This window comes from Lathamus discolor, chromosome 1 (assembly GCF_037157495.1).
Source record: "Lathamus discolor isolate bLatDis1 chromosome 1, bLatDis1.hap1, whole genome shotgun sequence".
Taxonomy (NCBI): Eukaryota; Metazoa; Chordata; class Aves; order Psittaciformes; family Psittacidae; genus Lathamus; species Lathamus discolor.
The window spans coordinates 78289787-78300955 of NC_088884.1; the positions used below are offsets into that span (position 1 = coordinate 78289787).

Sequence of the window (11169 nt, forward strand, 5' to 3'; positions counted from 1 at the left end):
GGTATGTCATGTATTTTTCTTCCTTTACACATCATACCCAGGCCACCACCTCATCCGGCATAGCCCAACCAATCTTCCCAATCTCTTTGAAACAGCAACAGCTATTGAAGGTGTCAGCCACCAAAAGATGGTCCCGTCGCTGCTCCAGAGTCAGTCAGTTCCTCAGGCAAGCTGGACATCTCTTTTCCTTTCCCTCTTCATGTTTCTCCTCCCCATGCTCCATCCGCCCCATTAGTATTTCTGCTGCTCCAAAGATCCCTTCTCTTCTCCCCAAACCCTCTCCAGTGCAGACAGGAGGGAAGGGTCCTCCTTTACAGCACTACTCTTCTTACCTGGGAGGGAGGACACAGCCCTGCTGCAAGCCACTGCCTGGCAAGCCTACAAACAGTGGCGGTTCCTCTGAGGCCACAAAGTGCATCTTCACAAGGTGGTGGCTGCGACCCACCGGTGGCTGGACAAGGAACCAGAAACCCCTCCTGTGTCCCCCCTGTCCTCCACACGGGGATCTCCCCAGACAGATTTGTGGGATCTCCCCCCTAGATGGGTCCAGGGAGGCCATACAAGCATCTTCTTACAAGGGGACAAACTTGGTTTTCTCTAGCTTCCCTATGGGACAGCGTCCCAGATTTCACATGCTGCGTTCTTAAAAGGTTCTCGTACCTCGCCCCAGGTGCCGATCCTGAGTTCTGCAGCGCTTAGGGTGAGAGGGTTTAAAGAATTACGTCTGGCCGCTGAAGAGCCTAAACCTGGATGCGCCCAAATCTCTGAGGTGATGAGGCCATCTAGTGATCTCCCGGCTTATTACACGTCAAGCGCGCTCCTCAGGGTGTGGAAGCTGCATGTAAGGCAGGACCTTTGAAGATGGGTGATCTCCAGCATCCCGAGAGAAGGTGGTCCCTCCACGCTGGGCTGCAGAGGGGCCAGGATGGAGGAGGTGCACTGCGTGGAGGCGAAGGCCCAGGCAGAAGCTGATGTCCACCTGCCATATGAAGGAGCCTGAAGGCCACTGACACATTAAGCTGTAGGGATACTTGCATGGTTTTTACTCTCATAAAGCAGGAAGCGTGCTCAGTTTTCTCAGAAATGATCCCCCAGATTATATAAAGGTGCAGAGATTTGTGGTTTAAGGTCAGGAAAGACATTATATCTTGAAGCTCTTAGGGGAACCATGATGTTTCGAAAGTCTTGAGACTTTCAGCAGCTCTTGCTGGTCCTCTCAAAGGAGGGAGACACTGAAAACACTCATAATACCCAAAACTGTGCATAAAATACGCAATTCAGGACACAGGTCTTTGTTCCCTCTAGATATTCACCACCATGCTAGGGATAAAGAACTTGGTAACAGGAAAATCTTACCAGCATCAGCTCAAGGTGCCAGGTAAGGTGTGGTAACAGCTTTAAGCATACTGACAGGTGATGTTACACCTCCGCCTTGCACATTTTATTTTGTGCCTGAGAAGGTTCTCAGAGAAATCTGAAAGGAAAGCTTTTGCACTTGAGTCTTCAGGCTCTCTGACTGGGTATTTAACAGGTAACTTCTCAGGTCTGTTTTCTCTGCACTCCTGATATATGGTATTACTTGGTAGCTATATACATCTCAGTGAAGTCCCTGCTGTCTAACACAGACCAACATCATGCTGAGGCAGTTAGGGAAAAAACACCATCCCTTGGCTGCTCCCACCTTAGGGATTGCTGAAGTTAAAAAAGAGGGGTGAAGTCCTTGCTTCCCAGTTACATTGGCTGCAGTGTTAAAACCAGAAACCCACTCTTTCTTATTTAATTGCCAATGTTTAGTTATTATTGCATAGACTCCTAGCATGACATAAGAAAGCTCTGATACCACTGGTAGCTGCCATCCCTCTTGTAAAAGTTTAGGTGAACCACTTAGACTTTCAAGACATGCTTTGTGCTGATCAGTTCTGCAAAGTATCAAAGCCCGTTCCTTGTGAGGAAAAAAAATAATGTTTAATTTCCAAAGGCTTTTTGCTTTAGGTGGGGACATCTTGAGAATTTCTGCTGCTCAAATGCATAGTATATTGTGCAGACAACAGCCACCACTGCTGGAGTTTGCTCTGAGAACAAGGACATCTTTGATCACAACATAACATTGATTTAATGTATTATGGAGGAGTGCAAGATGTGCAAAATGCAGACGCAGAGTAACACACAGGGGGCTCCTGTGTTTCCAAGGGAATTAGCAGATTACTGGCTGATGGTAGGACTGCCCAACGCTCTGGGGAAATCTTGTATGAACCAATTAACCACAAAGAAACAAAACTGCTCAAGGACAGAAAGAAGAAGAAAGCGAAGTGGAGCTACCTCCACATTAGCAATTAGCAACACATGAATCTTTATAGATACAAAAGGAGGAAAGCAGGCCTGCAGTTTAGCAACCAGGTGATCATCCCAGTTCACCCTCTCTTCCAGCTGGTACAGCTGAAGCTCCAGCATCTATTTCCAGACCTCCTTTGTTGCAAGGCCAGCTGTCACAGTTTGCTTAACGGAAATTCACAGAGCAGAGAGAGGGATGGATTCAGAGGTTTGTAAAAAGCATCCCAACAACTCAATATCCAGAGCCAGGGTTTTTGCACATCAGGATCAATTTGTGGTTGCCCAGAGGCTGCGGAAGCAAGTCATAAAAATGTAGCTGGTGTATTAGCTAAGGTAAAATTGAAGATGAGAGCTCTGGCTAGGTGAGAGAGAGGCAATTCAATTATTCTGTTGTGCCTTCAGCTAGAATCCACACCTACTCATTTCAGAATCACAGTACATCTTTTTCAGTTAAGGAATAGATACCCTAACATAACAAAAATCACACATTACCTGTAATATATGCTGAAAGCATCAAATGTGTTTTTCATAGGATTATCTTTCCTGGCTGTCTTACCAGCTGTATTAGGTTAGGAGCAGGAAGAAGAGGCAGCTGGCAGAGATGAAGACATCGGGTACCTTCCAGCAATGAATGTAAGAAGGGGAAGCTGGAAGCTGCAGATTTTTTTTTTTTGGGGGGGGGTGGGGTGGGGGGTGGGGTTGGGGTGATGGAATGTGGGGAAGCTGTATTAATATGACCCTTGTGCTACAACAGATGCAGTCCTTCTGATATGAGGAGTCTTTGTGAGAGCCTCAATGGTAAAGTCCAAGAAGTTAGAAGCTATTGTCTCTCAGTATGTTCTTGATTCTGGTTTTTGTCCCCATGTGCAATGGTAGCATACATGGCCTTAGCTGGGTTGCTTGTGCACAATCAGACATGAGAGCCTTTTTATAACACAGATGAAGATGGAAAAGATACACAAAGTCAGATGGTTTGTGCTTTTCTTTGGTATACAGTTTGGATGCTTGGTTTGATGTTAAAACTAGAGTGTGCATGTCTTCAAGATCCCTTTTTCCATAGTTGAAGTCTCCTTGAACTAGCAGGACTTTGGCTCCAATACATCTGTTACAGTAATGACACTTGGGTTCCTAAGTTTCAGGTCCCAGTGATATCTCACTGTAGAGGAAAACTAGATGGAAAGCAGTCCAGCCTGATGAATGTACTTGTAGCTAACGAACACATCCAGAGATATGTCCTGTAAAAACAGGTACTCTGCTGGCTTTACTTGCACAATAAAAAGACTGCAGCACAGGCAGTGACTAAGAGGGAGCCATCACGTTGACACAGCCACTTCTGGTGATACAACTGCCTGTGTTATTAATACACTACAAATGAGGTGGCGGTGGTGGTCAGTTTGCAGTGGGCTGTTTGTTGTTCTCTTCCATATTCCAGAAGCTGAACTGTCCCTGTTGTATTGTGCTGTTGTGATGATGCTGTTGTCATCTGTAGTAGCTTTCTGGATGCCAGTGTCCTGTCTTGGGTGGGTAGGGGTCTGGGATCACTTCAGTTTGCAGGAAATGTTTGGGTATCCAAGGTCTGGATTTAGTTCTGGAGCTAGCCCACGGTGGGACACAGCTTTAGAGGGAAGAAGGAAGGCCTGTAAAGAGAGTTGAGCAATGGCTGTGCCTGATGTCATAGCCTGTATCTGGGGATTTTTGTTCTTTGGGTTTGGGCTTTTTCTGTGCTTTCCCACAAAGCACTGAGAGAGGAAGATGATGGAAGCTGAGTGAAAACGGGCAGCCAGGGAGGGGGCTGCTTAGGCACTACAGAGCCTCTCCAGACAATCTGTAGCTGCCTAAGTTTTCTTGAATGAAACAAAGACATCCTCCGTGTCCTCATCCCTCCTAACTTTCTATGACAGGAAAACACATCCTGTCTGCTTTGCCTGTGTGGCTTGGCCCACATTCCCTCCACGTGTGACATACCAAGGGCGTTATTCAAGACTTATGACTTCAGCATATTTATTAGACCTTAGCTTTTCCCAGACAGGCAGAAACAATGTCAAACAACAGAGCTAAGACAATATTTTAGTTTGAAGCATGAGCACATGGCCACCAATTGGGACCCTAACACAAATGATGTTTCCCAAGCTTAGCCCTCTTTTTGGCCAAGTAGGCTGGATTCACTGTTATGTTTAAACCTATGAAAAATTCCTTCTCTCTTTCTCCAGGCAGAGCAATTCCTGCAGCTGGGTCCAGGAGCAAAGCCTGAAGCTGTAGTATGTTTGGTTACCTCATTTTAATGATCATGCCAACCAGTGTCAAGGATAAGGTAAGCAAATCAAGTTTTCAAGGAGCTGTATCAGTTCACAGCAGCTGGTTGTTTTTATAATTCTAATTTCTTAGTTTCCCACTGGTGCTCAGGGCCTGGCACCAGCTGGACTCTTCCTTTCATATTCCACGGCGTAGTCTGCCAAATATTTGGATTCTTCCAAGGGACCTGGGAACATAGGAAACTATGGGGATCTGAGACAGACAAGATGGACAGGTGGTGCCCACTTGAGCTCCTAGAGGAAGATGTTTGCCAAGGACCAGATACAATACGCCTTCCCTTTTGGCTGATGTTTGCTATTGCATCTTTGGAGGGTTTCAGGGTCCTCAACCAACTTAGTTGTAAGTCAGGGTAATGCTATGTCAGGAGGTCTGCTCTTCAGTATTTTGTACTAGTATCCAGAGTACATGGAAAACAAGTGATACCGCTGCAAGTGTGCCCAGATGAATGTAAACAGCTCCTCTGCAACACCAGCCAGCTCCCTCACATGATGAAAAGGTTGGAGCTCAAGTTCAATGTGACCAGGCAAAGAATGGTTACTATTTATGCACATGGAGACGTGGGAAGGCCACAAAAGTCTGGAAGAGGATTCTGGCTTTGAACCTCTTACCAGCTTTCAAAGTGTTAGTTCCACTGCCTTTCCCATCCATACTTCGGCAGCACGTCCTCCAAAGGGGTCTTTGGCATGCCTCTTCTTACAGGCAACTCTGTTACTTCTGTTTCAGCAGGTTTGACTATACATGACCAATGGTTGGACTTGATGATCTTAAAGGTCTTTTCCAACCTAGATGATTCCATGGGGTTTGCATACAGAACAATTTAAACTGACATTAGCCCATGCATAATATCTTTGTGCATTTCAAGCTTTTCCAAGCTGGGAGCATTGGCAATGCACTGCAGTTTCCTTCACTGCAGCACAGGACATGGCACAGCAACACCCAAGCGGTGCTCCGGGAGTAGGCTTGCTTCCAAATGGACCTGTTACCTGCAGGGCTCGACAGGTTGCATGTGGGGCTGCCTGGGTGCTTCCTTGTCACAGTCCAGGAGCTCCTGATAATGAAGGCAGTCTGATGAACCCCTGACCTTGTGCTGTGATCTCTCATCTCTGGTTTTATCAGCTCAGATGTCAAGCTTCACGCAAGCAGCTTATACCAGCTGGAGTGGGAGCAGCAGTGCTGTTGTGACCCTACAGCATAACTCTTCAGCTTCATCACTGCTAATTGTGCTAGAGCCAGGGCAGGAGCATCTGCAGGCAGACTTATTCTCAGTCTGAGTAAGTGGCCCAAGATTAACAGAGCAGACAGGCTCTGCCACCTTCCATACAAGAAAGTATGCGCTTTCATGACTGAAACCAGCATGTAACAGCTGTATGTGCTGGATGTCAGGGCCTTGGGGGCCTTGCCCACCCAATGGGGCTCCCCCGACCCCCCTTACAGTCCAGGACCCTATTACAGCAGCCCTGGGGCTGTCAGTCCCTGCCACAGCAATGCCATATCAAGGCTGGTGTCTGTCTCCCCACACGCCTGCCCTGGCCGTCCATGGGCCCTACCAAGCCACATCTCTCCCCATGGCCACCCAAGGGCTGTGTTCCCAGCCTCGTTCCCCTTGCTGGGCCTGATCCTGGCCCCCGCCCATGGGCTGACATCAGAGTCTGAGCAGCTGGACACACTGATGGTGCCTGACACCAAAGACCACTGCTGCTGTCTGGCCTTCACTCCTGTCTGGTAGTGCTGAGCACCAGGAAGCCAGTGGCTCTGATTTAGCCTGGGAAACACTTTATTACTGAGATTTCTCAGTAACTGCTGCATTTCAGCCTGGAGGGAGGTACTGAGCTAGCCCGTCATCACATCAGGCAGTGCCAAATGCTCCCACCCCCAAAGGATATGCTTGATGGAAACTTTGGGAATTACTCAGCATGGATCCAGGTTTAAAGAAGTTGTGGCTATTAGTTTGCAAGGAAGTCACTAAGAAACATGATCCTCAAGGAGAAGCGAACTGCTTTGATCTCTGTCCTGTTCTTCTGTTCAGTGTTAGAGCTGATTTCGAGAAAAGTACGAGCCCAGTACACGAATGCAGAAAAGCTACAATTTAGCTGTCATCAGTAGAAAGTCTCCTAAAGCAGCAAGTACTTCGAGGTGATGTGCTGTTATCAGGCATGAAAAATAAGTGGTAGAGAGATATAGCTGAATCTGTGGATGTACATGTTTAGACTTCTGCTAAAATCTCTAGGAGAGAAATTAAAAAGGACCCTTTTTAAGTGCTTTGATTAGCAAGAATTACTTTCAGATTCAAAATATAACAACATTGCAATGATGTGAACATGTATTATGACAGAGCACACAGCAGAGCAGCAGTCCTTGCTTAATGACAGAATTCATAATGCATATTCATTGCAGGAAATACTTTTCATCTGTCCTTGATCTTATGTTGTATATTGGCTATGGATTTAGTGGATTTGGTTTTCTTTAGCATGCCCTTGGGCTTTCAAGGGTGTTAGGACACATTGTAATGGAGATGTGGGGTGTCTGGCACTTCTTACCAAATAAGGCTTCAAAGGGAAGTTTGGAAATTGAAATCAGGGAAGCTGAAATCAGACTCTAATTACATTTGTACAGAGGCCAAATGCATTTTGACAAAGAGCTTACCTGCTGTTCATGGACAGACTTTGACCAGAGCATGTGAAAATGTGGGGTTGGTTCATGCTCCCACTGGTATCAGCAGACGTGGGACTGCCTGAGCTTTGGAAACTGAAATACAGGAAAACAGTATTTGTGACTAGGCTTTGAACACATTGCCATTACTCATGTAGATGTGACAGCTTGAGTGCATCTTCTCTGGAAGCTTTCCCAGCACCAGAGATCAGCTAGTGGGGAGCACAGACCACAGACACAGCTGTGCCTGACCCCCTGACACCGCAGACAATATTGCTGTGGGTATGTGGCCTAAGCATCTCACCAGGATCTCCTCCTGCCTTTCTCCTTGCTACAATATGTACCTATGTTTTTTTAAAAAGAAAGAAACAAACAAAAGGCCACAGTTCTTTACTCATGCTTTACATGGGCAGGTATATTATGTTGCAAGTCTTTCACCTTCCTGGGTCTTTCACAAGCAGACAGATTGTAAGGTGCTGGTGTCCTGGAGCACTGTGAACAGAGGAATTGGAGTTTAGAGGCAGGGAAACAAACTTTCTCAGCAGAGAGCAAAGATTATTTCAAAATGAAAAACAGAGGCTTGTTGTCCGCACTGAATTCCTACCTCATCTCAGGTCTGGCGTGAAAGGCATCTGTCAGCAGATAATGGCATTGGGATGTGTGGGCTGGAAGGACTCAGCGTCAGGGCTGCTGCCTGTGTAGAGGTGCATCTGCCTCGCAGTGTGACGCCATCAGGGCCAGCTTTGGCAACAATAGAGCTTTGTGCCTGGCAGATGTTTGGGCAGAGGAGAAGCAGTATTTCCTTTCTTTTCTGAGGGCACGAGGAGTGCACTGACCTGATTTCCAGGAAGCTGGTGCTTCTGTAAACCAGGCCACAAGTGATTTGGCCAAGGTCATGCAGTGAGTGAGTGATGCTGTTGGAGATGGACGGGAATCTCTGTGTGGGTGCTTTGGCTTGCTGGTCCCAGCGCAACACCTCCACTAGTGCATGACATGCTAGTGATTTATTCCAGCAGCATACTTTACTGATTAGGTTTTATCTCCGTAGTGGCTGGAACAGTCTGTGTACCTCCTATGTCCAAAGAGCAGAAGGTGTACCTCGCTCTGAGCAAAATACAGTCTTTGACCTCAGGGTCTTGGCACTGAATCATACAAAAGGTAATGGCTGTATATGATTCTTCTCCTGACTTCATGGGGTGGGGGAAGGAAAACCTCTACCCAGTCAGTTGCTCAGCAGGAAAACGCACATCTTGCAAGCTCTGTGTAAAAGCACAGGCAGAAATGGAGTGAAATGGCAGTCTTCACAACAGACTTTTGCCATTCTGTGCTGCTGAGCACTTGGAGAGGAAAGGGCAGGGTGGCAAAGGGCACAAACCTCTAGAAACTGGGCCCGGCAACTATGGAACTATTGCCCGGGAGTTGTTTCTGAGGCAGTGTTCAAAGTCTATGTGCCCTCTCTGCCTGGGGTGTCACTGCCAGTTCCCCACAAGAGCTGAACCCCTGAGAAGGCTGATTCAGGCTGGGGGAGGTTTGAAGCAAGGAGGTGAGGCCACGCCTGAACAGGAGGTACCTCCTCAGCAGAGCACTGAGCTGTGTGCTGCAAAGCCTGGCTGGCAGGACCAAAACCATGCAAATGAAGACAGGCAATGTAGTTCCATGCTTGGCCATGGTGAAGGATCTGTTTTCTCATTACCAAGGATTTTTTGTGAAGGAAGCAGCAAGAACATAGGGCCAGTCCTGGGAGGGAGGGGGGAAGAAGGTGCGGTTAACTATTGAATCATTTCCGCTGCCTCTTGAAACACCTCCCTCAAAGATCCTCTCTGAAAGCAGATATGAGTGGAATGTGTCTATATGTATTTGCAATGCAAGAGCACGTAGGATGGATATACATAAAAGGAATAAAATGCAATGAGCTACATTAGGGAATTAGAGATTTTAAGCATTTAAATTTTAAATCACTGAAGCTTTAGAGACCCTATAGCAGAGATGCAGGAAAGTTGTCATCTTTTACACTGTTATCTGTAGTTCTGCTGTATGTATAATAATTTCCCAATCTGACAGACGAAATCTGTGTGCTTTCATTCAAGCTTAATCTTTATAGATACAAGGCCAGTATAGAAGATGAGCTACTTGCTATAATGGTATTACGATTTGATTTAATATTAGAATATGTGCCTATAGTACCTGCTTTCTAAGCAATGATGAATTGCACTGGAAGAAACAATCTTTGCTTTATGCCTTACAGCTAGTGATTTGGTTTATTGGGTTTTAAACCCTAAGGCAGCCAATACTTTTATCAGTGCTTTAAGTAGTCTTCTTGTATAAGCTCAGAGAATAAAAATCGCTTTCTGTATGAAGCTTGCTGTAACATTTTCCGCTGTTGTTTTTTTAGTTCCCATTCTGCTATATGCTCTTCTCCACTTTGTGCCAGAATGGCTTCAATTTTGGTCTTAAAGTCCATCCTTGTCCCATTTGTTTTAGCTGACTATTCATACTGTTCATATTCATACTTCATACTTCTCATCAAGTAGCTCACAGTGCTGTGAACCACTCAACTGAAAGTCAGCTGGAAGTAGAAAACTGTTCTGAGTATTACAAACATTCATATTGGATCTTGGTTGTTTTCTCTCGCTTCCACCCGACAAGATCTCATGACCCCATAGGCACTACAGCAAAACAGGAGAAGCTTTCAACAGGAAATCAATGTGGCTTGGCAGCTGGTGAAAGATCTTCTGCAGGGAGCTGTAGAGCGGTGTGAAGGAGTTGGGCAATCCATCACCAGGAGCATGATCTCCAAGTCATTGAAGGAGGAAATAAAGAAGAAAATAAAAATTGATGCAACACCATCACAGCAAGGAGAAGGGATGTAACCTTTAAACAGCAGTTTTTTTCCACTTCTCAGAAGCTTTGGGCATTGGCTTCTTACAGAAGTAGGACAAAGAGCTTGACAAGCCTGTAGACTGATCTTTTATGTCAGATCCTAAGGGCAGGGGGGCGACACACTTGTCAGCATTTGACCCAGTTTAAACTAAGAGGTTCTGAGAAACAAAGGCTTCCTGAGAGGTTAAGGAGAGGGAAAGCTGAACCAACTTGATACTGAGAGAAATATTCACCACAACTGAAGACATAAGTACCTGAGGAAGAAGAACAAATCTGCCAAGCCAAAAACCTTCCCTTGCTGTTGCACCACTGGTAATCCTGCTGGTAATGGGACAAAGCTGCTGCCACAGGAGAGCAGATGAAAACGAAACATCCCAGGCAGTTCTCCTTTATGCCTGCAAGTTTCTGTGCTTGTCCCAGTCTGAAATTCTCAATCCTACCATACGTGTTCCTCCAAGGAACAGGGATAAGAAGCTCCTAGTGCTCTGATGGTGCTTTGTGGACTGCTGTGCGAGGGACAAGGCTTATTTTCCCAGGATTATTGTTAATATGCTTTGAATAGGGGAAATCCAGCCCATCCATGCTCCTCGTGGAGTTTTAACACCCTTTGTTTGTGAAAGGAAAAAATACTCGTAGTCCCACCAGTTACCTCTGATTGTGCCAGATGTGCCTCACAGCACAATCCTATCAGTCACTGCGTCTTCCCAGGTTGTAAAATGCTTTTGAATGGCATTTGGCTTATTAGGGAGCATATACAGAAGTTCTGGATGCCTTGGGTCCTTGTCTTTGTTATCCTGTCTCTCTTGCAAGAAGTTCCACAGCCGCTTTGTGCATCTGCCTGTGAATGCTGTGAAATTTAAGCAATCAACATTGCAAGCAGAGCAGAAGTGTTTGGTCTGTCCCTAAAGTTGGGCAGCCCTTCTAGAGAGGCACCAGTGACCAGTGCAGAATGCTTTTGGACAGTGAAAAGACAACCAAAATATTGAGATTCTCGAA

The 11169-nt window shown here is 46.1% G+C and overlaps 1 long non-coding RNA gene across 1 annotated transcript; it reads left to right on the forward strand.

The window, feature by feature from the left end:
• The first annotated feature begins 2918 nt into the window (after nt 1–2918).
• Nucleotides 2919–10609, forward strand: LOC136007221 (uncharacterized). The gene is made up of 4 exons (XR_010609533.1): nt 2919–2964; nt 4542–4642; nt 8342–8451; nt 9940–10609. It is a non-coding gene; the product is annotated as an uncharacterized LOC136007221 (long non-coding RNA).
• The last annotated feature ends 560 nt before the right edge of the window (nt 10610–11169 follow it).